General features: G+C 40.5%; 1 long non-coding RNA gene across 1 annotated transcript; it reads left to right on the top strand.

The window, feature by feature from the left end:
- On the top strand, positions 1-23646 carry LOC112848215 (uncharacterized). Its single transcript, XR_003222221.1, has 5 exons — positions 1-236; positions 1552-1704; positions 2513-2629; positions 9256-9372; positions 20837-23646. It is a non-coding gene; the product is annotated as an uncharacterized LOC112848215 (long non-coding RNA).
- Positions 23647-25051: the final 1405 nt, after the last annotated feature.

The raw sequence follows: 25051 nt of genomic DNA on the forward strand, positions 1-25051 counted from the left end.
TAACAAACGAATTATGGTTGAAATGACAACTAATCTACAACCCTTTTAAATAATATACTGCATGGTTTGGGCACCTTGGCATCCTGGTCATAACCAGCTAATGTAGCACTGGCTAGCTAGCTAGGTCACATGGAACCATAATTTGCAGCAGAATGTAAGGTATATTTAACCTAAAAAAGAAAAAAGCACACACATAACATGGCTATTTACCCCAGGTAGAGGTGTTTCAGGTGGAGGTAAGTACAGCTTTTCAAACTAATATGTTATTTTTTAATCCTACAGTTGCCTCTTGATTCAGGTATTTGTTTAGCTTGGCAATAGACAAGGCTAAACAACTTCTCAGATAAGAGATAATTCTCTGTATAGCATTTCATTTTTATTTTAAACAAACGTGTTAATGAGCTAAAATAAGGCTTCCTCTTGGTTGTTGCAGGAAATTCTAGCTTCGTTTCAAGGTGTAACACTTCTTATGAGGGCTTTAAAGAAATATTCTGTTTGCGCTAAAGCTAGCAGGGACAATTTTAAAAGGGCTAAAACTGATTCAGAGTTCAGTGTAAAGACAAACTATTAAGGTCAAGTTAAAGTCCACAGACTAAGTAGAATGAGCCTCTAAGAAGGCATTAAGTTTAACCATTATCTCCTTAACCTGTATTCCCTCCATACTGAGCTGTTAATCCTAAACTTACATAAAGTAGGCTTGTGGATGCACTAAAATGTGATGTCAGCTGATCGAGAGACATGTAGTGAACTATAAAATAATATAATAAGTTTTTATGTTAAAACTCATTTAAAACACAAGCCTGGAACCTGCTAAAATACCTTGCACATCATTTACTAAAGAGAGAATTACTACTATTATTACTTTCATAGCTTTCTAATAATGTCAGTAAGGGCTGCAGAAACCATTGCTATTTTACACAGTCACTGATTGCCACATATTCCAAATGCTGATGTGTAGTAAAGATCATACAGACCTAATCTGAGTTTACCCACATTTTACTTTATCATTATAATAGCCTCACTTACTTGTGTGCTGATATATATATATATATATATATATATATATATATATGTATATATATATATATATATATATATATGGGGTGACTATATTAAGAATTCAGACACTGACAGTGATGATTTGTTTAAGCAAAAAAGTACAAACACGCTGAAAATATAGCAGACGAGTACAAAAAAGACCAACAACAACAGGATGGCAGAAACACATGGGGAAAACACTGTCAAAATCCACTTCTCTTGAACTGTATCTTTAGCAGAACTTATAATCAAAGGCTTTTGCATCTATAATTGAGAAGCATATGACTATCGACGCTTTCTGACAAAATGCTCAAAGAAATGTTTTCCAGTCAGAAAAAAACCTTTCTGTGGCCTGAAATGTATAATGTGAAAATCTGGAAGCATAAAACCATTTGCATCTCAGATTTATACTTCTCATGGGTGATAACATCATACTGATATGTTTCATGGTTTGAAAAAAAATCTCAGAACAAGTAAAAGCCGTTTTAATTTCTCACCCCTTTTTCCTTAAAGGACACTGTTATCAGCTCTTCTGCAAGCCTCCAGTGCTGGAGTAAGCTGGATATTTCTTGCAGTGTGCCCCGAGAAGCGTTCCGGTTGCACCCAGCGTCAGTCAGGGGCCTCAGCACTGACTGACACTCTGTGGATGATAGCGAAATCTAGCAGGTGCATTTGGCTTGCATACCTCTGATCAGTACACCACTGCGCTTGTCTTCTTAGCTTGCTCTGTAATAAGCTCCTTCAAAGATCAGTATGTACACCCGCACCCCCTCCTCCCACCTTCCCACTGATAAGATCTGGAGTATGTAGTTCTCTCTTTCCCTTTATTCCCAACTCTTTTCGTTTTCTTAAGAAAATGTCAGTTTAATCATATCTTAATGCTTTGATAATGGGGTTCTTTTACACGGGCGAAGAACAGTCACTTCAGTGTCTTAAAAGCCCAGGATGTGGAGGGAAGGAGAGAATGTCTCTAAATTAAATTTGTTCGGGCCCTGCCTCAGTGCTGTGTATTTGTGTGTGTGTGTGGGTGCGTGTGTGTGTGTGTGTGTATGTGGGTGTATAACAGCAGGGACCGAGGCTCTTTTTCACCCCTCTTGACAATCACACAAAACATGTAATTGTTTCATGTGCGTAAGTGAAGTCTATTAATATTCAAATGTCAGCTTGCTTGATTTAAATAATTGCAAAAGTTTAAGTGGAGACTAAACTGGTGAGTCAGTTTGGGCCAAAAACCTGCCTTTTCAAATCTGCGTTAGCGTGCTTTATCTTTACTTCTCAACTTTAGCTCCCACTGAAGTGCACAGACAAGTTGCCTGTCATGCGAGACTTTGTCAGTGTTTTTCTTCTATATATTTCCATCGCTATTGTTTTGAATATAAATTATTTCAACAACAAATTGCCAGAAGGAAACCGAAAGAAAAACAAGCGCGAAACAAATAAATTATTTGTAAAGTGTCTCTGCTTGCTAACAAAGAAGGAGGGAATGCGATGGTCCCCAATGGAAGTGCGTGCGCGACTGTGCAGGTGTGACGCCAGCTGCTGGGCTCCCAAACACCCCCCCACTTCTCCTGTCACTCACGGTGACAGGCAGGTAAGGCTGTGAGCGCACACACACACACACACACACACAGACACATACACACACACATCAACTACAGGTGTGCAACTGTTAAGGTGTGTGTTACTCAAAGACTCAACTTATGCTACTTGCAGTGTTGGGGGGAAAAGGGAGGGGAGGAAAAAAAAAGTTGCTCACTTTAAGGTAAAGGCTCTGCTACTCAAACAAACCCTGAAATTGGTTTACATTGTGGAGGAAGAAAACTTCCCGCTTTCAGCCATTCGGATGGCCGTGAGACGGAAAGACCAGAGGGCATATTTAAACAGCCCTGTGGCTCTTCGATGTCGCTGTCAGTCCACTTGGAGGCCGAGACACTGCCGGGTTGCGGTGCTAGCCTGACCTACTTGTGACTCGTTATTGCGCTGAATTTAAGAGGGATGGCTGACAAAAACAGCTCAACAAAGAGAAGAGAAGCGGTGTGGAAGGGGGTTGGGGGGGGCAAAACAGCTTAAGAACAAATAGCCATTTCTGTTGGAGTTTTGAGTTCTAATCAGTGAAGCAGAAGCCAGTGCAGAGCAGGGGAGTCTGCGTGCAAAAAACATTATCTGCGTCTCAAGATGGATCCCTGACTAATCCCGCTGTCTGAGCTCAATGCTCCCAAGATGCTCTGAGAGGAGAGAAGGAAGACTGGAGGAGAGAGGAGGTGGTGAGAGGAGGAAAGGCACCATAGATTCAAAAGGGGGGAGTGGGGGAAGTCAGTTTTCCCACAGGCCAGTGTCAGTTCAGGGACAGCATTTCTTTGTCCTAATTGCACTCTCTTCACTTAGAGCAGGTTACTGCTGGGAACCCTGCAAATCGGAAGCGTTAGCTGCTCGAGATCCTTATTAGCTCATTTTGGCCGAGCATTCAGCGCTCCCCGTGTTACCATTCGACGCAAAAAGAGGCATCATCAAAACTGCAAGGAAGACGTCCCCCTTTCATCTTTTAATTAGTTAGTTTGCATTGGCTGCTACTGTAAGCAGTGGATTTGTTATTTATTTGCTGAAACACAGGCTTGCCACATTATTGTGTAGCTCCACGCAGGCTGCTGTCCTCTTTGATTCAGGCTAATGGAGTCCCACCAAGCTACATAATATGTGCTGTATGAAAAGCCTCTAATTCCAAAATCATCTTAAAGGAGCGATGCGTACAGCCAGAGACAGAATGTCTTCACAATGACACACAGAGACAGAAAAAGAGAAAAGAAAAGAAAAGGAGGGGAAAGAAAAGAGAACACAAAAACTCCATGTGATTTTTGCTTGGACATGAAACCAATTTGTTCCCAGGATCATTTTTTGCTGCCATTCACAGTAAATGATTAAAAGGGGGCTACTTCACATTGATCTCTGGCACAGAGCTCAATAAGCAAACAAGAAAATGAAAAGGGGAGGAAAAAAAAGATTTTGCATTCATAGCAACAATCGTGGTAGAGTACAGTTTATTGAACTCACAGATGCATAAAATTGTGATATTGTACCCACCATTGTATGTATTTAGTGCTGAAAATGCATGTTCAGTGCAATTTATGCTCTTTAATTGTGCTCCAATTTCCAAGTAGAGGAAAAAGATTTCTAAGAGGAGAGACCACTGATGCGGTGAACAGTGTTTAAGCTGTTGCCGACTGCTGCTGCTGCTGCTGCTTAACAGGACTCTGTCACTGGCACTCTGCAAAACTGTCAGGGTTACCATTGAGATGAATCTAAAACTGGCCACAGGGTTATTTTTAGACTTGGCTGCAGGATAAAAAGTTTCTGAACCCCATAAGTAGGTCAGCTCAAGTGGTGTTCACATTGCTGTTATGTACAATTTACTAGAAAAGTAGCATCTCCGGTCCAAGAGCAACTTTTAATCCACACTGCACAGTGAATGAGCAAGTCAACTTTCTCCCCGACCAGCTTCCTGAATCTTCCCTAATCCGCACGCAGTTTGTTCTACAAGTCAGTTTTGTTGACGTACCTGACGTGAGAGGTTTATTAAGAAAAAGGAAACAAACCAAAAAAAACCAAACCCAGCTGCTGTAAATGTGCTCTGTAGCTTCAGCTTTTGTCGCCAGCTGAGGATAAATTTCATATAATCGATGTGATAGTTTCCTGCAGCTACTGCATGTGCGTATTTGGCTGTCTAAACAGCCTCGTTCAACCTCTGTTTCTTTTTCCTCCTTGTTTTTCAGTAATAGATGTGTTACAAAGACACTGCCATAAACGGGGTTAATTTGAATTACAAGCTATATTTCACTTTCAAGTATGCAGGGTTTCTTTTTAAAGGCTGTTGTATTTTCCGTTTACCGCTGACCCACGGTCACAGCAGCAAATATCACACAATCTTGAGTGCTTTTATCTTGCCGGTTCAAACCTTTTACAGTACTTTCATGAGGTTCAAAGCCATTTCCATACGGGTGCAGTATAGCATATCGGCAGAGTGTGCGCGGTCAAATAAACCCCCCTGCTGTGTGAAGACGCTATATCACAACTGTGTATTCAATTGCATTAATTGAATAACAGGAGGAGAGAAGGTGACAGTGCTGGAGTGAAAATGATGAGCGACCGTTAGTGGCGCGGCCTCCATTCCAACTTTGACAGGTAAACAATCTAATTGATTTTCCATGGCGTCTTGCCGGACTGTTCAATGCCATATTTCCAGTTTAAACGCCGACCATTCTCGGTGTTTGCAGAACAGACAAGCCCGTCATCTGTAGCACCGAAAACATGTCAAGTTAGAACGAGTAATTTGTGGTGATGAATGACAAGTGCAGGCTCCTGTTCAGTAGTCTGAGCGCTCATTAGAAAACACATTTTCAGATGTCACCAGGCTTCTGTGTTTTTGTACTTTTTGGGGAGAATAAACAAATATTGCTTGAATACTGCAGTGTCACAGAAACGAGCAGAAGGAACTTAAACCTCAATTGACATGTCTCACGCAGCCGACTTTTTTGAACGTTGACAGCCATCTGTGTGGATTCCTTTCACTCTCCACTAATGAGCTGTGGGTTGAGGAGACCCAATCTACACAGCCCTGTCCCTGGGGCCCCGTGCAGCTGCCGGGCACACACACTCATGTGCATGCATGCACACCCGCCCGTCCACCACCACCGACACACACACACACACACACAAACACATGCAGCCACCAGCATCCCTCTGCGCTTGAAAGCACACTTTTGGCTAACTAAGATCTGAAGTCGTGCAACTTCACGTGGAGTATCTGTTATTTTTCTTGCACCACACACATTCCCATGTGCCAGCGAGGGAGAGTAAAAGAGCCAACACCAGAGTAAAAGAGAAAGGGGGGAGGAAGAAGAGTATCCAAAAAAAATGCGAATGCTGCACATTATGCTTTGGTTGTGGCAGGAGTGTAATACAACTGTTGACTCATTTTTTTCCCTTTTTTTTTTTGCAGAGATAAATTATTTAATCTTGTACCTTCTGTTTCTGTGTGCCTTGGTATATGATTATGGGCATGTGTTTTCATGTTTCTGAGCAGTAATGATGTGTGCACGAGAGAGTGCGATCCAGGCAAACAGACTCAGGATCTTCATGTGCAGAAATAGAGGCAAGCCCAAGAACACTATTAAGGCAAAGTTTCCACTGCTATTCACACTTTCCCTGCTTCACATAGCCATACATGTGCGAATATCTATTTGATCCCTATCGTGCACAAACGCAGATGAGCGGGAATGCCACTGATACAGAGTATGAATGGGAAATGACAGGAAGAGCCTAATCAACGTCCTCCAGCACTGGCAACCGGCTCGCCTTTGTTTCTTTTTGTAAATACAAGCCTCTTTAACATCACAATATAAGCCATTATCTCGCCTGGCAAGGTAAATTTTGGGGGGAGCCGCACACAAAAACATATATTTTCCCTCAGCTTGGAGCAGATCAGTCAGGTGAGATCTAAAGTCATGCAAATGTTACAGCAGAAAAATACTGGCAAAACTCGGTCTAATTATTCCATATCAGCACATTTCCATGGAATGAATTTTTTTAAGAAGCGAAGAGTTTATGATCAGTGGAGCTTGTGCATAGGGGCTGTTTAGGAATTCACAGCATTTTGATCTAATCACAAAATCAAAATATTCATGAAACACAATGATATCTCCCTGAAGCAGGCGGCTAGCCATTAATTTTCAAATTCAGGTAATTTATTAACACTTATCAGAGGCTGAAAAAGCCTTGCTCTGTGTTTGTAAAGTGGGCGAGAGGGAGAGAGGAGTTTGAGAAAACTGATTCCAGATGATTTATAACAGTGTGCTGGGTGCATTTTCAACCAGGTATTCAATTAGAATGTATGTCCAATTTTCTATTCTAGATCTACAGTTAAAAACTCTATTAAAGCACCATTTTTCCTAAGCATACATATCTATTATCAGTGTTCACAGCAAATTTGATAACTTTGGCTGTGGCTGTGTCATTGCGCTCTTTTTATGCCTGCTGCTCTCTTTCTCACACTAATTGGAAAAGGTTTGACTGCAGGCTACAAGATGCTGCTTGGACATATTTTTTTCCAGCCTGTTAACAACTTGCCGTTAATATTTGTTCCTTTTAATAAAGCCATCATTACAGCATAAAAATCACAGCTGAAATCAATATCTCTCTAGCTATTGTTGACCACTGTCTAAGCCTTATCCTCCGTAGTTACATCTGCCAGACTTTCTGCTCTCAAACAGTATGGAAGCAGTTTATCTTTAAAATGGTTCTTGATTTCAAACAGATTCATGGCTGTCTGTTAATTCAAACCTATGAAGTGGACCTCTCATCTACAGCTACAGTGTTTATGTTATAAGCTGGCCAACCGTGCCTGCTAGAATTACGTGATAACTTAGCACTCCATCCTCTCATCCAGATATGGTCACCTCTGGATTCTGAGCCCCAAACCACAGGGTAATGTCAGTGATGTAGCTATGTAGTGGGTAATGTAGCTATGTCATTCTCTATATAAAGTTAGTCCCTACAGTTGCTTCTGTGGGAAATGCCCAAGTAAACTAAAGCCCAGTAAAAAAATTTAATCTCTATAGCTGTTTCTCACTTTCTGTCCACTCCACCTTCTTATCCAAACAGGGTCACTTAAGGCCATCAACAACCAACCATAAGGTCACAAAGCTCTGGACCTCTCTTTTTTTTTCAAGCCAAAAGTGAAAATAGGTGTGAGTCAATATGTGATGCTCCAGATAGCTTTTACATTGAAAAGACTCTACGGGACACTGGCGTTATTGCCCACCCTGCAGTCCCTCTGATTGGTTTGTGTTTATACGGTTAGTTTGACACATGCCACATGAGAAATGATAGTTAGCTTTAGGCACTATCCCCCTCGTACTGTTTTCATTTCAAGTAAAGGAATAATTCTGTATTTTGTCTTATTCCATTGTTTTATAGGCATAATAATCATCTTCACAGCAGTCATCTTCTATATTTGCTCCTGGAAATGAGTCAAGGCATACAAACTAAGTTCTTTACAGTTTTCCAAATTTCTGCTTTTGATAGTGCAGCTCTAGGACCTGGTTTCTTCAGAAGTGTAGTATTTCCTACTGGTCACTGGTACACAGGTGCTACACCTTAAACATGATACATTAAGATAAAAAAAGCCCTGCTAAGCCCTGTTTCTAACTGGAAAAAAAAAAGTTTAATACAGTTTATATGGTTGCGCCTTGTGTTGGATATCGCTACTGTCAGTGTTAGTGCAATCAAACCCACTGATTTTTTTCTTTGATACTGACAATCATGACTGTAAGCTACTGTGCATGAGAAACAACAAAACATTCACTGATGCAGTACAGGGCTCAGATTTTACAAGTAGAAGATAAATCCAATAAGGTGAACTGAGCAACAGCTTTCAACAGAACAGCCTGACAACTCAGGCCATCTGGGTGTATGTGAATCCATCTGGGTGCGTGTCTCCTGAGGCAGGGAGTCAACTTCTCTCAGCTCCAGCCTATGTTATAATGCTATACTTCAAAGTAAGTCAGTGTTTTTTTGCTCTACTTTCTGTTTTAATTGAGACTGCATGTTTAAACAGGTAAAGTATCCAAATATCAATCAGCATCTTCATTAATACGCGCTCTAAAGCTGCATCTATTATGGGAATATTATAATATAGATGAAAAACACTTGATTAAGTTATTGTGAATCATATCTTCCCAGAAGTAAATAAATGCATCTTTGCATGTTCACAATGACAGTAGAGACGCTCTTGCATCACTGGAAAATCATCAGGGGCATTGTGTGGGTGTTTTCTTAATCATTCTGCTCCAGTGTGCCAAGATTTTATCTCATACCTCCCATTGTATATTTAGTCATCGCAGAGAAACAGCCAGTTACACATCTTCCCGCTGTTCCACAGACAAAGTGGTCTGGGGAGAAGGATGGTCCAAGGACAGGGTTAAAAAACAGAAGGGCTAGATCTCTTTGTCTTCTAGTAATATTGTGAGGTGGATTCAAACAGCCCCTGAAGCTGAGCTGAGCCAAGCCCTGAGCTGTGATCGCAGTGTGATAACAACCAGATGGATCAATACAAGTGTTGTAAAGGTTAAATGATGTTATGTTGTACGTTGTTATTGGACATGGCATCTCACACTACATGATACTGACACCGTTTTTTTTTTCCTGCCCTTCCTGGGGTTGAAGACCCTGCAGTGATCCCAAGGAGAGGGTCAAGTGTTGAAAGCTTCACCCATTCAGCCAGTGAACCGTCCCAGCTGACCACAATGATTTGTCCAGGCTACAGCCTGAAGCTCCAATAAGGTACATTTTATCTACCTTAATATCAAAGTGACCATCATAGATCTGGATGAATTAGAGTTACCAAACCCACTACACTTTCTAGCTGTGTTACACTTTAAAACAAAAGCTCATCCAACTAAATGTTGTTTTCTACTTTTTGCACATTTTTATTAAGGACAAAATTAGCATATGTCAGCAATGCAGTATGCTTGAAAAACATGTATTTTATACACTACAACTGTTTATACGCTGATCACAATGCCTTGCATGTAACTGAGTGAGATCATAGGCAGCCATGCATATAAAAACTGGATGCTAGCCACTGATTCGGGGCCTCAATCGTGGCCATTGCCATTTTAGTTTTGTGGGGCCCGAGCTGATCATATCAAGTATAGAGTCCCAGCTCAGCTCATGCTTTCAAGATGCATCCACTGAATACATAGCACAGACAAAGCTATCAGTAATAAAATGCTAGAATTTTACTCACCAACTCGAGTCCAGACTTCTTGAACAGTCTGGTCAGTTACCTGCACAGAAAGATGCATGATTTATCAAATAACCGGTAGAACAGGTACCAAAAGCACCAACATGCTTGAAAGGCCTACTTCTGTGATTTGAAATCGATTTTGTGAAAACTAGGAGACTATCAGCACCCACTGGTTAGCAGAAGCAGCCACACCTCTTATATTTCATAATTTCAAACCATAATGAAATTAAAATAACTGATTTATTTATTACGCTTCTGTGTTGGCCAGATTTGAACATTTCAGCATCGTGAAAGCAACTGTGTGCTGCGTTAGGAATTTCAGTTTAGTGCCCCCAAGTGGTTACGTTTAAATATATATATGCTGAGACGCAGACATGCAGGCAGTCCTTTAAAAGAATGCGAGGGATTTTCACTGATTTGCAAAAAGCAAACAAACAAAAACATTACACACACACACATACACACACAAACACACACACAAAGGTCAGATTAAGATTTGAATAAGATATATGGGTAGGTATGCCTGTTTGATTTGCACGTCTTCCCTCAGATCCCACATCCATCCCAGCAGCTTGTTAAGTGTATTCACCTAGTGCCCCAGCTGTACATCACTCACTGATTAGCAGGCCAGAAACACAACCAGCAGCTCTGGGCGCAGCAGACCAGGCTCAAATAGCACCGGGTTAAAGTTCACTGCTATTTATTTGAAAGCCCTGACAACCCGAAAGGGTGTTTTGAATTCTGGGTCATTAGGTGCTCATGTTGAAAGTGGGTGGAGCTAAACTTTGATCAAGATATTGGACATAATGTGGTCAAATTCAGCCTGTTTATCAGAGAAGATTTGATAAACTTTTATATTTATATATGTTATGTATGTATATATATATATATATTTATAGCATAGCAAAGCAAGAACTTGCTTTGCTTATAACTCTAATTTTAGTTATAAGGTTAAAGCAGGATTAGCTAACTTTTGATTACTTAGGGGAGCAAAGCAAGCTAGTGCACATCCAATATATTATTACTTTATAAAACAGGAGTAGCTAACACATTAGATTAACACAAAATGCCTGGTTTGAGACCAGGAGGAGGCACAAACCCCTGGGAGAGATGCATTAAAATAAGTGTCAGTCTAATATGTGGATCCATCTACTGTGGTGACCCATTGTGAATAAGGGGACGGCCGAAAAAAGAAGTGCAGTGAACATTTTAGCAAACAGTTGTTTATTTAAATATCAGACAAGCACAGAGAAGCATTAGCAGTGATTTGTAGTGAGTTGGCCCTCTGGCTATTAGACTAATCGAAGTTCAGTAGTCATTCTTCTTTTGGCTCATCTTTTTGTCTCTGTCTTCTCCAGCTAGTAGCTTTGTCTCTTTGCTGCTAAGTGCCTGGTAAAGTGAATTTATCAAAGCTTTTTCATCAAAAAAAAGCTGCCTGCTGCTGTGAGAGTGGTTAGACTACAGAATCACAGATGTTAAAAAAGCATAATAGAACTTGGGAGAAGTGCATCGTATTAGAGCATTTATCTATTGTTGGAATCTTTGGAAAAATTGGGAGTGGTCTGTAAATATTCAAGTGGATGAAAGTAAGCTAAACATTTGCGCTGTCCCTGGAATATGCAAATGTACAATTAATCATTTGAGCCACTGTTAATGTAAAATATTAACTGTGCAGCTTCAAATTTCATTTAGGTACCAATGGAAAAAAACCTCATCTTTATCATTACATGCTTATTGACCCTCTGATAACAAATGATCAGCTTTGTTGCACACATTAACATCGCTTTCAAATTCAGAATGCATTAGCCGACACCTAAGCAGGTGTCAAAACATTTCACTCACCAGTTAGCAGTCTACCACAGTGTTTACCCATAATACCACAGAGGACTGTAGCTTACATTACCAGTCACATTACCACACCCAGCAATTAGCAGCTTAGTCTGTACTTGGCTGCATGTTGACGACTCAGACTCTTGTTTCTGAGGTGCGCAACTTGGCAGTCCTGGAGGATTATCAGTGCTCCAAATTACATAACTGAACTAATGAGATACATACTCACACAGTTTCAACCCCTATTCCCACTGGGTGCCTCACTGGCGGAGTGAAATATTCCACAGCTCCCTGTGGACTCCCCGCACATCCCTGCCTGTCTGGGGAAAGGAGAGCAGAGGAGGCGAGCGAGCGGTGGGAGAAAATGTTGAGAGGAAATAAATGGAGATGTATCGTCTCCAAAAGGTCTGACTGACAAGTAGCTAATATGCTGTAATTGTTTAGCGGGCGGATTGGAGGTTCTCTCCACAGTGAACCAAGGTGAAAATGACTTCCGAGGCTAAGCGTTTGTTCCTCTGCAGATTCTTTTCTGTTGCTGGTGCCTCATTAAATAAAGGCTAAAGAATGCTCAGACTGCTCTGTGTATGTTGGAGATGTATTTCTATCAATAAACCACATTGCAGGGAGAAATGGGTTATAATAGTCGCCTGTGGACAGGGACCCTGAATATTATTTCTACAAATCCAATGCTAAGCAGTGTGATTGTTGACTCTGTGATAGGAGTGAAAGTGAGACCAAACAAGCACTTTGGGATGGAACGGCACTTAAACCATTGGTTTCCTCCACTCTCACACGGCGCAGAAAATTGAGGTCATGCTGTCATTTGTATTCATGGTAATATGGCACTGCAAATAATAGTCGGGTTTGTTTAAAGTTCCATGCTCGGATGTATATTTATGCCTCTCAACCTGGCACCCAATTCATTTTGCACCAGCGAACACTCTGCTTGTAAATCTTGCCTAAAACCACAACCTACTGATTTATACCAGATAAGCAGAACAAAGCTAACATCTTGTTTTGGTGCTATTTCTCCTTGACTATGGCTCATGTGACATTAGTTCAAACAGAAATGCTGCTAGTCACACCAAATATGTGAAATAGTGGTCATGCGTATGCACTGTTGTCTGAGTTATTACTTGTTATATTTATCCCATGTGACACTGTGATCAAGGGGAGACCCAAACAAGGACTTCACACAACTGCTTTTATCAAGGAGTGGCATTTAGAACAGACACATATCTTAACAACGGATGCCTTAAAAGCTATCATAGTGCCTGCTATTTGCGTTCAGACTTTACCACACTGACAAAAATAAGCAACTTTTTTTTTTCTCAGCAGCTACAGCACAAGATGTGGAATTAAAGTCCACCCTAATAAAAGGAGGAGGCAACCTAACTGGAGGGGACAGATTCACAGCATTATTTATCATGTTACAATGAGCTTATCCCATAATTACCGCATGGTAATTCCCTTATGGATGTCAACTGTGTTTTTTTCCCCCAGTTCTGTCCCCATCCAAATTAAAATCTACGCTGCCTTCTTTATCATTCTAACTACTGTATATTACCTCTAGTACTAATAATGAGGCTTTTAAAAGACACTTACCTCAAAAAGCTAATTGTTTTTGTTTGATTTTGGTGACACTTTATCAAGACTGGCTGTTAATTAATAGCAATTATACATTAACTATTAAAGGAGGCACCTTATTAATTAATGGCCTCAGATGCAATTAAATTACAGATGCACACAGCAATTTAGCAACCAACTTTCCTTAATCCTGCCTAATTTCAAAGGGATTTCAGAAAGGGGGAAAACGATTCTATTATTATGGTTGCAGTAGGTGTTAATTAAGAACTAGCGGGTGCATCTAATATGGATGCTGTGTGTATGTGTGTGTGTGTGTGTGTGTGTGTGTGTGTGTGTGTGTGTGTGTGTGTGTGTGTGTGTGGGCAAGGATGGGTTCAGGCTGGGTTTGTGGGATGCTGGGGTATTTATGCAATAGAGACAAATCATGAGGAATTCACCCTTTGCACCAAGGCCGCGCTTCTGTTCCGCTAGCGAGCAATTTCACTGACAGAACTGCACCAACTTATGCTGGTGTTTGAGTTGTGTTTCTATCTGCGCTGTTCCTCTTGCTTTATCCTCTTGCTCCTGTTGAATTCGTGTCTTTGAGGCAGAGTTTCCATTTGGCTTCAGGCACTAAGAATCAGTGTCCTCATGCTGAATCGCAGTTGCTGAGGCCCCTTGTTCATGGCTGAATGCTTTTCCTACCGTTGCAATAAGGTGCATGCAGTCAAGGCTACAAATTAAAAGGTGACTATTACTTTTAAATAAGGAAAATGCCAAGATGTGCAAGTCTATTACTAAATATCTATTGTAAGGATGTTATATAGATTAAAAGAGGTTTGTCTCTGATGCTAGAGGTGATCACAACCCAGCTGTAGTAATTTCCCTTTGACACATTTCTTAGAAAAATGTTTTCACTTTAAGCCCTTGTATAGAACCTCTTCCAATAGTGGGCCTAAAGTTAGAGAGACAAAGAGCAGCTCAAGGGACCTGGGTGTACATTCACCATCTTCTTCCGTTAAGGTTTAGAAGAGCAGTGCAGCTCACAGGGGAATATCCAAGTCAACATGCACGCTGTCCGATTATGTTAATAGTAAATCCAATTATGCACTTCTAGCGTAATGCTTGAGAAGTAAACTAGGCTTGTTGCCCATGGGGTCCCTGAGAAGTGGGACCAGAGTGTGTTTCATTTCCAGAAGAGGTGGAATCAATCGTTTGTTTCTTTTTGTGTGTTCAAGACACATTAAATGCCCACAGTTATCACCTGAATGTCTTTGTTTGCTGCATCAAAGTCATACCTCTTACCTTCAACTAATAGGAATGACAGGACAAAAATCTGCACGAGTCATAATAGATAACAGTTGATTGAATTAGTTGATTAACTGACCAAAATATGACTACCAAGTTGTTAATATTTAAATGTAGCCTTTTTTTGTAAAAAAGATGAAATCCAAAAAGGTAGTTTTTGGGTTTTTTTTTACATATTTGCAAGTCTAAATTTCGTTCACTTCTTTTATTAAACTGAATAACTTTTAATTTCTTTTAATGTTTTTAGAATAAAACATAAAGACGGTATCGTGTTTATGGTTGAATGTCATGCACATTTTTATTTTACATTTTTGGGGAACAAAATAGAGATTTTACCTACTTGCAAGGTGCATGGAGAAGAACAAGGGTCTAAAGAGGCTGAAGCTCCAGCAACACCTGCAGCATGAAGAACAGTCTGTAGGGTGGTTGGGGGGCACACAGGTTTCACAGGGCTTAGGGAGGGGCAGCAATCTGCTGCAAGTGGTTGGGGTGAGGGGAAAATATATATATCCACCAATCTACTCAAATGTGACCAAGTAAAATTATTATTATTTCACTTTAAAAACACAATTGTCTAATGTAGTCGCCAGTGGAACAACAGCAAATATTGGTTGGGCATATGGTCACCTGATTGGTTCTGCTGGAGACTGTTTCCTGTTAAAAGGGAGTTTTTCTTTCCCACGGTCACCAAGTGCTTGTTCATAGGCGGTTGTCTGATTGCTGGAATTTTCAGTAAAACACCTTGAGGCAACTGTTGTTGTGATTTGGCATTATATATTTGAATTGAATTGAATGCGACGTAACGATAACTGGGCAGTGACAAATTCTACATTGCATAAATATAATCACAACCCTCAGCACCAGTTTATTGTGGCACTACAGATTATTCTGACCCACACCTGCTCTGCCTTCATAGAACAGATCTTGCTTCATCATTATGGTCCACAGTATGTTCTGCCTTACTTATGTTTTTATATTTCTGCATTAGAAATATGCACATTCACTTCTAGCATACCCGATCCATGTGATTTGGACATTTGTTGTTTATGCTGTACATGAAACGCCCTCTAAAACACCCAACTGTCTGAATCCACACTAATTAATGTTTACTAAACTTGAAAGACTGTATAGGCTACACTGGGAACCATAATTACAAATGTGCCTTCAACAGCAATTTGTTTCTTGGGTGACAGAGAACATTAAAAGTCTGACTTAAATGAGAGTACAAAGCTAACAAACACATGTATTTAAACTATTTCAAGCCCATTTTGATCCCCGAAGACATCGTATCAGTGACAAGTCCCTGATCGGAGAAGAAACTCCACAACACAGTCAAACCAGCAATTAGTGCAAATTAACAGACATTTTCAAAAACGTCTTTGCTTAGAAAATGGCTGCTTTGTAGTTCAAAAAATTCCCACTTTGGCCTTAGAGTGGGAGTGTTTCCAGCAAATGCTTAAATCCTAAAATAAGTACTGCAATCTTCTGGCACAGACACACTGTAATGCTTTAAAAACAATTTAGCAACTGTCATCGCTGTAATTACAGTAACTAATTACCATCCTCAGCAAACAAATAGCTTAACATAATACGCAGGCCCAATCAATTTTGAAGAAATGCAAATTCCGAAAGCAAAAAAAGGACATTTTGGCAAACCTGAAAGAATTACAGGGAAATAATACACTTTGTTTTATCCACACATAATTCCCAGGGAATATCATATCATAAATATTTGCATTCAGTTCTTATCAGGACATTTGCATTTGCCTCTTATCAGTCGGCAAGCCAGGCACTGGCAGATAGGGAGAGCTGCCTCCACGCCATACACACATTTCTAATGAGTCACGTCGCAGGCTGATATCATATTTTGGCTAGAACTTTATCACCAAAACGAGGAGGTCATTTTCTCCTGGAGTTGGCTCATCTTGGAACTGTCTTTGAGTTTTTTTTCCCTCTGATGTGATTCAACTGAGATTCATTTTTTAAAGCCCACAAAAAGGATTATTTCCTCTCCTCCCCCAACCGAAACAGCCCCATATCAGTGGCACGTATGCTTGCAATGATTATCATTCTGTCATAAAATATTTCAGTTTTATCAGAGTATTATTTTATTTGCCACTGCATCCCTCGGAACAGAGACTCTGGGGAAGGGAAGAAGAAGGGGGGGAAAAAAAGAGCTCATCTGCATGAACAGCAGTGGATGACAGGCAGGAGACTCTGCACCACCATCTCATTTTAGGTAGACATGTGCAACAGTTTCCAGGGGGAAAAAATTAAAGTAATTGTTTGATAACATTTTCAAAAAGGTATTCCACAATAACAATTTCATGGTGCATTGCAGAGTATAATTATAAATCAGGCTTTTTTTTCTTGGACAGCCAAGGAACACTGGGGGTCAAGTAAAGTATCCTAGTCAAATTCTCCTCTCATTAGTGCAATCGCTTCTCTCTGCTAATTATTTCCTCCCTCTCTCTCACTCTGCCTCCCTCACACTGGATTATCCTGAACAACACACAGCATTAGTCCGAATGATGATTTAATATGTTTACATATATATACATATATATATATGTATGCGTATATATATATTTATATATATGTATTTTTTTTTTTTTGTGGATTCTTTTATTTTTTGCATTTAAATTCGTTGGTCTTCCAAATATGTCTGTGTTCATTACAGCATGATGCGACAAAATGTTAACCATTCTTTTGATGTAACGTAATCGCGCATTTGACAAAATTCATTTATATGCATGTTCTGCAATTTTGGTGCAATTGGCCGGTTAACTTTTTTTTTTCAGGTTTGTTTTTTTTTATATGCAATTAAAAGGCAAAATGCATTTTGGCGGTGGGAGAGAAGGAGATGAGGAATAATTGGGAAAAAAATTCAAACACAGTAATCATTAAAATGTTGCTGTAAGGAACGGATGCGACGCATAAATCATTTGCAACTATTTCACGTGTAAATTAAAAAAACAGAAAATGCCAGTGAAATGACAGCAACCCGCGACAACAGCACTGGCTATTCTGAAACAAAACCGAGGGAAACGACTGCAAAGGAGTGTGACAAAACTAAAACAGAGTCATCCTTCCACTTCTCATCTCTCTTTGGCTGTCTTTTTTTTCTTGAAGAGGGGATAAGCTGCAAGGAAATGAGAGAGGGAATGTTTTCATCTGCTGCCCTGCCTTCTGGAGGTGGGTCTTTGAGCCTTTCTCCTCAGTCTTCATTATGGCTCTATGCCTGCTGCAGCTTGGAGGAGGGCAGCTGGATCACCTTAAGGATTCTCCTTAAATCTTATCTCAGGCTTTGTTTAAACAGAGGAGGGGAGACATTCCACTAGGCCCAGCTCTGAAGATCCAGTGAGCAGCATTCATATAATCAGCAGCCTCTCTTCCAAACCGAAGATGAGGAAATTTGGATCCCCGATGATGAAAAAAGAAGAAGAAAAAACATCTACTGTCTTTTTAAATAGGTTTACAGGCTGATTCTGAAATTTAGAACAGGGCACCAAATCTGTGACTATAAATCAGGAAGGACTTTGATTTTTTTTTCTGTGAACAGCAGCACATGCTGTGTCAAACTGTGCTGCTATCAACACATCATTAACATATTTGATCAAAACTAACACAATATGTGGTGTAAAAAAAAAAAAAGCTTATCTGGCAGGTGTGAACTTGTTTATGGCTATAGCAGAAGCAACGTACGTACACATTACTGCAGACATTGTCTTCACCACAGCTCATGTTTCAATTTGCCCAACCTCAGGCACACAGCCCTGAAATCTGCCTGGATGGTAGTGGCCTCCAATCTCTCCACGGGGCCTGACAGAGCCAGTCCAGAGCTGTTAACTAGCTGTAAACACCATGATCTACTGTCTTCTGCTCTGCTTTGGCCCACACTGCACTCAGCCATTAACTGTTTGTCCAGCCAGTGAACTCTAAAATCTCTCTCTTTGTTTCACTTCATGTTACTGGAACCATAAACCCACTTTATTTTTTGTAATCATATGTTTCTTTAACTATCTTTTAAAATTGCACACACACACACACACAAAGCTTATTACAAAAAGCATGTGCAATGACTCCCACAATGTGTTCAACTTATGATTTGAGTCATTCTAGCTGCTACCCTTGCACATATCCCCATACTCATCTCTTCATTTTGCTTTAACTTAAATAGTTTCTAGCACAGAATATGTCATTTGTAAGTACAGCCTAAATACACATCTTAACTATTGCTTCAGTCAAAGTAACAAAAATATTATGAGCTTTTAAAAATTCAATGAAGGATCATTTTAATCTTAAATGGAAAGAGAAATATGTTTTTGTTTTGTTTTTTGTTGTGTTTTTCCATTTTCTCATCTACTTGTGGGCAGCACGGTGTTCCAGTTGGTAACATTGTCACTTCACAGCAAAAAGGTTCTGGGTTTGAACCTCTTCACTGACTCGTGCCTTTAAGTGTGGGGTTTGCATATTTCCTTGTGTCTTCCATACATACATGCACTGATCAGGCATAACAATTTGACCACTGACATCATGGCACATGATAATGGGTGGGATATATTAGGGAGAGAACATTTTACCCTCAAATCTGATGTGTTAGAAGCAGAAGAAATGGGCAAGGGCAAGAATTTAAGCAAGTTTGACAAGGGCCAGATTGATATGTCTAAACGCCTGGGTCCGAGCATCTCCATAAACTGCAGCTCTTGTGGGATGTTACTGGTCTGCAGTGGTCAGTATCAAAAGTGGCCCAAGGAAGAAACAGTGGGGAACCAGCAACGGGTCAGGGGTGGATGAGGCTCATTGATGCACGTGACGAGCGAAGGTTTGCCCATGTGGTCCCATCCAACAGAGTTACTATAGCTGAAATTGGCAAAAACGTTAAGGTCCAGGAATACACAGTGCTTCTCAGTTTGTTGAATATGGGGCTGCATAGTTGCAGATCAGTCAGGTTGCCCATGCTGACCCCTACCTGTATACCAACTTTATACCAATTAGTATAGAGATTCCATAAAGAGTATACTGACAGTGTAGGGATGGAAATCATCCAGAACAACTCATAAAACATCTGCGTACATCTTGTTGAATTTGTTTGAATCTGTTTTCTCTGCTCATGTTCTACATAGCTGATTCAAGCTAAGTACATTTATTAAAGTTAAAAATTAGACTGATATAAAGTTTGTATTTACATTTATTAATATTATTTTGTTACATTTATATAGCATAAGGTTTGGCGATCTTTGAACAACAACAACTGGCAGAAACGTCCTCAGAAGATGAGTGACAAAACGTTTCTCCCACAAAACGCTACGTCCAGATGAACAGATTCAACTTTTGGAGATTTACTTTCCTGGATGATTGAGAATGCATCAAGACGTCCTCAGAAGAGTTGCTTTTTACTTTTATTACTTTGAGTACATATCAGAGCCTCTACTTTTTCCTTTTATTTGAGTAAAGAAGTTGAATCAATACTTCAGCTTTTACCAGAGAATTTTTAACACAGTTATCTATATCTCTAATTAAGTAAAAAATGTCTGTACTTTTGCAACCTCTTGTGTGTATTGCTTACTCTGGGAACATCTGGCACCAGGATGCATTATGGGAAGAAGGCAAGCCGGCAGAGACAGTGTAATGCTTTGGGCAATGTTCTGTTGAGAAATCATGGTATTCAACGGTATTCCCTGATGGCTGTCGCCTCTTTCAGCCGGATAATGTGCCCTGCCACTAAGCAGAAATGGTTCAGGAATGGTTTGAGGAACACAACAACAAGTTTGAGGTGTTGACTTGATGGTAATAGTGTTATGCTTGATCTGTCTATACTGACATACACACTATTGAAGATAGTATGAAACAGGGTACAGATAATAACTGAAATCGATAGCATAACCTGAACTAAAAAGCTCGTCAGAACAGACAGCCTTTGACCATTTTCAGAGCATATATTTCATGAGCTTTTTCCATATATGCATTCTATGACAAACCATTTAAGCACTTTGTGCTATAATGAACCTCAAGTGTTCCTTGTAGCACCTAATAAAGTTTTATGGTACAAGCATAATGAACCATTTCCCATTTTGATATGAAATTCCTATTTGTCTCTGTGTGTGTTATTTCTGTAAGAGGCTGTTAAGCTTTAGTGTTTGGTTTATGTTGCCACAAGCTCTGTAAGTTCACACTGTTGAATTAGATATTTTGATGTTTATATATTTAAGCAAGCCAGTGTGTTTCATCATATAACACTGGGTTAGAGAATGAGACCAATGACTGATGCAGATGAACCTGCCCCTTTGTTAGATCTAAGTCTTCCAAGAAAACCAGACTGGACATCTTTCCCTGGCCCATAGACTGGTGAGTAAGTTGAATTTTATCAAACAAAACAATATTCAGAATTGTGACGACATCAGCAGAGTAGTTTTTTTTAATCCAGTTCTCTGTCATCAAGTTTAAGGTCGGCTCAAAACAGGACCACATTTTCATACAAAGAAATTAGAGTAGTTCTGAAAGTGATTTGATTTCATGAAAGAATGCAGGTATCAGCGATGGATGACTGCAGATGTCGCCTTAACTTCCATTCTGGTGCCATGTTTACACGGGTTTTCAACATTTGTGCAGCCTGTGGCGTTATTATCTTTTCAAAATGCTTGTCGAGCAGCATTACTGGAGCCTGGTCCTGCAGCGCCGACAGGGCCTCGCCTGGAACATGTGAGGTCGGCGCATTAGAGGCCAAGTTACCAGCCACTCTCGGAGGGGGCCACTGTCCACGCCGACTTTTACAACTGGTGAGCTGCCATCAGACCAAAGCGCTGCTAATCGCAAACTCATGAATAGCTAAAGGCCTCACAAATGAGCGCAGAGATGGTGTTATGGTGTTTGCGGAGCGTGGCAGCCATGTGCCCGTCCAAATCAGGAGGAGTTTCAGGCCAGTCTTTGTCTGAGGATCTCAGTTTGGCCAGCGGTCTGGCCCCAGCAGGGACCGGGATCTAGAGGATTTGAGTAGAGCTTCGGCAGCTTTTAGAAATAAGCTTGTTGGGGGAGACGATGCTGTACAGTACAGCGGTAGATCAGAGTGCAAGGAAGGAAGTTTAAAGGGAGCCACACAACACAGAATATATGTCGCCTTTTTATCAGCATAAGATAGTGTATGTTTGCTGTGTTGATAAGGTAACCACAATATATTATTACATATTTTGTTTGTTCTATTCATGTGGTGTTCTAAAACAAATCTAAAACAGATTTTCTTGAGTGTTTTTAATGATATTTCACACAGTGACTGCAGTAGTATTCAAATTAGTAAAACAAAAATAGCAATGTCAAAGTTTTACTTGGTGATGGCAATTACTTTTCAATATGATGTAAATATAGCTTGCACAGTGTGGAGTCTATAGAAAAATGGCACCACTGGCTTCTAGACTGGGTGCCTATAAGTGCACTTTTAGTATGCTAGTCCGTATGCCACTAGTTAGAAAATCTCCCAGAAAAATAACGACATGATTGCACTGCAGGGAATATTTAGCACTTTTCTCCGTTCCCCAGCAGCTAGAACTTTCCCAAGGTGTATGAAAAGGTGGTTACTGAAACAACTAGAGCAAAAATGGAAACTCTAGGTGGAAGTTTAGATGTGATTAAATGAGATGTATTCCTTCTCAGGGCAATACATAAAAATTAAGGCCATATATAATTTTTGCTGATTTTTGGGGTGCTTTTTAAACATAATAACTGTGCGTCAGTGTGGCGAGAATAACAGAATGGGTTCTCATTGCTTTGGGTTTTTTTTTTATTAAAATACCGGTTTATTTTAGTCGAGGCCAATTCAGTCATGACTGCAGGCAAACATTTTTAATGCTTCAGTCTTGGCCTATAACATGTCATATTTCAGAATGGACACTTTTTCAGTGCGACTGGTCCGGACCTGAAGAGTTGTGAGTTGGTAATGTAAGGCCACCCTCTGTGATGACAGCGTCATCAAGGCTTTCTGCAACCCTTTTACTCAGATGTTACCCCCACACATGCAAGCACTCCCCGAAGTGAAAATTGACTGTTTGGTGCAGGGGAAATAACATATGATGGAATACAGCGATGGTTCTGGGTGGAGTCAGGCCGATTAAGTGATTGTGACCATTCTGTTACTGAAACGCTTTCTTCAATCCTGCAGATAACATCATCCTTGGGCTTTATCTTTGTTCTTGAACTTATTTTAAACATTCCCCTCTGCTCTGTCTACTGTCCTCTCCTTTTGGCATCCAGTTTCATTACTGGCGACTTATCTCATACATCCTTCCTTTCTGTCACTCTGTTTATTGTGTGGCAAGGATTTTAAGATTAGCTGTTCCCACACACCCCTGAACACTACTGTATAATGAAGACTTGATGCACCAAACCGGTTCTTCCCTGTGTGCTGTGCTATGAGGGAACTAAATATTTATTTATAGTTGAAGTAAATTAATTAGACTATCTGGGGGGAAAAAAGATACTCGGAAAATGCTGCATGTTTAATTTGAAATGGCATATCTGCAATGCATTTTTTTTTTCATTCTATAATCCCACAGCAAATATGCCGTCTGCTCCATATGATATTACCATTCGCAGCCGATTATTTGCATATAGGTTGCAAAGTATGAAAGGGCGTTTGATGTGTTTCTGATTGATGAAGAAACTGTGCACTGAATCAACTGATATGGAGTCATCTTACTAGAACGAAGCTGGATTTAAGGCACATGGTTGAATGCAAATAGCTATTAACTGCCAAAAAAAACAAAATCAAGGGCTCATCATGGTCGCTGTAGCTGCACACACGTCTTGCCATATCTTGTGCTGATATCTATGGATTGCACATTAATGGTAATGGCCCCTTTATGAATTTAGAGGTTCATTTAAACTGGGCTTACTATTCTCATTTCCAGCTCTACATTTGTATTCTTTGACTCCACTAAAGTAGCTTTTTATGATTCACAGTTCAGCATAATTATTTTATACTAGTGCAGCTCCCTACTCCATTCACTATCTGAAATAAGCGGTTTTAGCTCCTTTCCCATCCTAACTTTCTTCTGATTAGTTGCTTGTAGTAGTTGCTTGCAGACTTCTCCATCAACTCCCTACACTGCTACCTACAGAAGTTCTCTGACGACTCTGCCATAGTCGGCCTCATCACAGGTGAGGACGACTCAGAGTACAGACAGTGGACTCTGGACTTTGTAGACTGGTGTCAGCAGAACCACCTGCTGATCAACGCCGGGAAAACCAAGGAGTTGGTGGTGGATTTCCGGAGACGCAGACCCACCACACTGACACCGGTGAACATCCAGGGAGTGGACATTGAGATAGTGGACTCTTATAGGTACCTGGGTGTTCACCTGAATAATAAACTGGACTGGAGCCACAACATTGATGCTCTTTACAGAAAGGGTCAGAGCAGACTCTACCTGCTGAGGCGGCTGAGGTCATTTGGAGTACAGGGAGCGCTTTTAAAGACCTTCTATGACTCTGTGGTGGCATCTGTCAGTTTTTACAGTGTGGTATGTTGGAGCAGCAGTTTATCGGCAGCTGAGAGGAAGAGGTTGGACAAACTCATCAGGAAGGCCAGCTCTGTTCTGGGATGCACCCTGGACCCAGTGCAGGTGGTGGGAGACAGAAGGACTCTGGCCAAAATAACATCTCTGATGGACAGAGTCTCCCACCCCATGCATGTAAATGTTGCTGAACTGCAGAGCTCCTTCAGTGAGCGATTGCTGCATCCTAGATGCATGAAGGAGCGTTTCCGCAGGTCCTTCCTCCCTGCAGCTGTCAGACTGTACAATCAGAATCAACCGATTCGCACTACAACCTGGTTTGCCTCTTATCTGTAGTTATTTATATTTAATTTAATAACTGTACAGTACTCTGTTTATAGTAACCATTGTCCTTAATGTAAATATGTAAGAAAAATTGTGTATGTTTCTGTTCTGTGTCCTGTTTGTTTGTATATGTGTCTTTCTGGCTGCTGTTACAACCAAATTTCCCCTTGTGGGACAATTAAAGGATTATTCTATTCTATTCTATTCTTCTAAACAGAAAGTTTAAATGTGAGTGAGATGGGGCTTCTGTGAGCAAATCTTAAGATTGCCATATTAAGATATCCACTCTTGTTGACATCATACAGTGCCAAAGGCAGAAGAAAACTGCCTGAAATTGAGTGTTTCAAGCAGTCTGAAGCCTGAGCTTTTGAGTCATAGGGATTACTTGCACTATATTGCCAAAAGTATTTGCTCACATTATGACATGGATGAGCGAGTTTGGTGTGGAAGAACTTGACTGGCCTGCACAGAGTCCTGACCTCAACCTGAACATCTTTGGGATGAATTAGAGTAGAGACTGCGAGCCAGTCCCGCCTGTCCAGCATCAGTGTCTGACCTCGTAAATGTGTTTCTGGAGGAATGGTCACAAATTCCCATAAATATACTCCGAAACCTTTTGGAAAGCTTTCTCAGAGAAGTTGATGCTCTTATAGTTGTCAAGGGTGGGACAACACCATAT

Source organism: Oreochromis niloticus, linkage group LG11 (genome assembly GCF_001858045.2).
Source record: "Oreochromis niloticus isolate F11D_XX linkage group LG11, O_niloticus_UMD_NMBU, whole genome shotgun sequence".
Classification (NCBI taxonomy): domain Eukaryota; kingdom Metazoa; phylum Chordata; class Actinopteri; order Cichliformes; family Cichlidae; genus Oreochromis; species Oreochromis niloticus.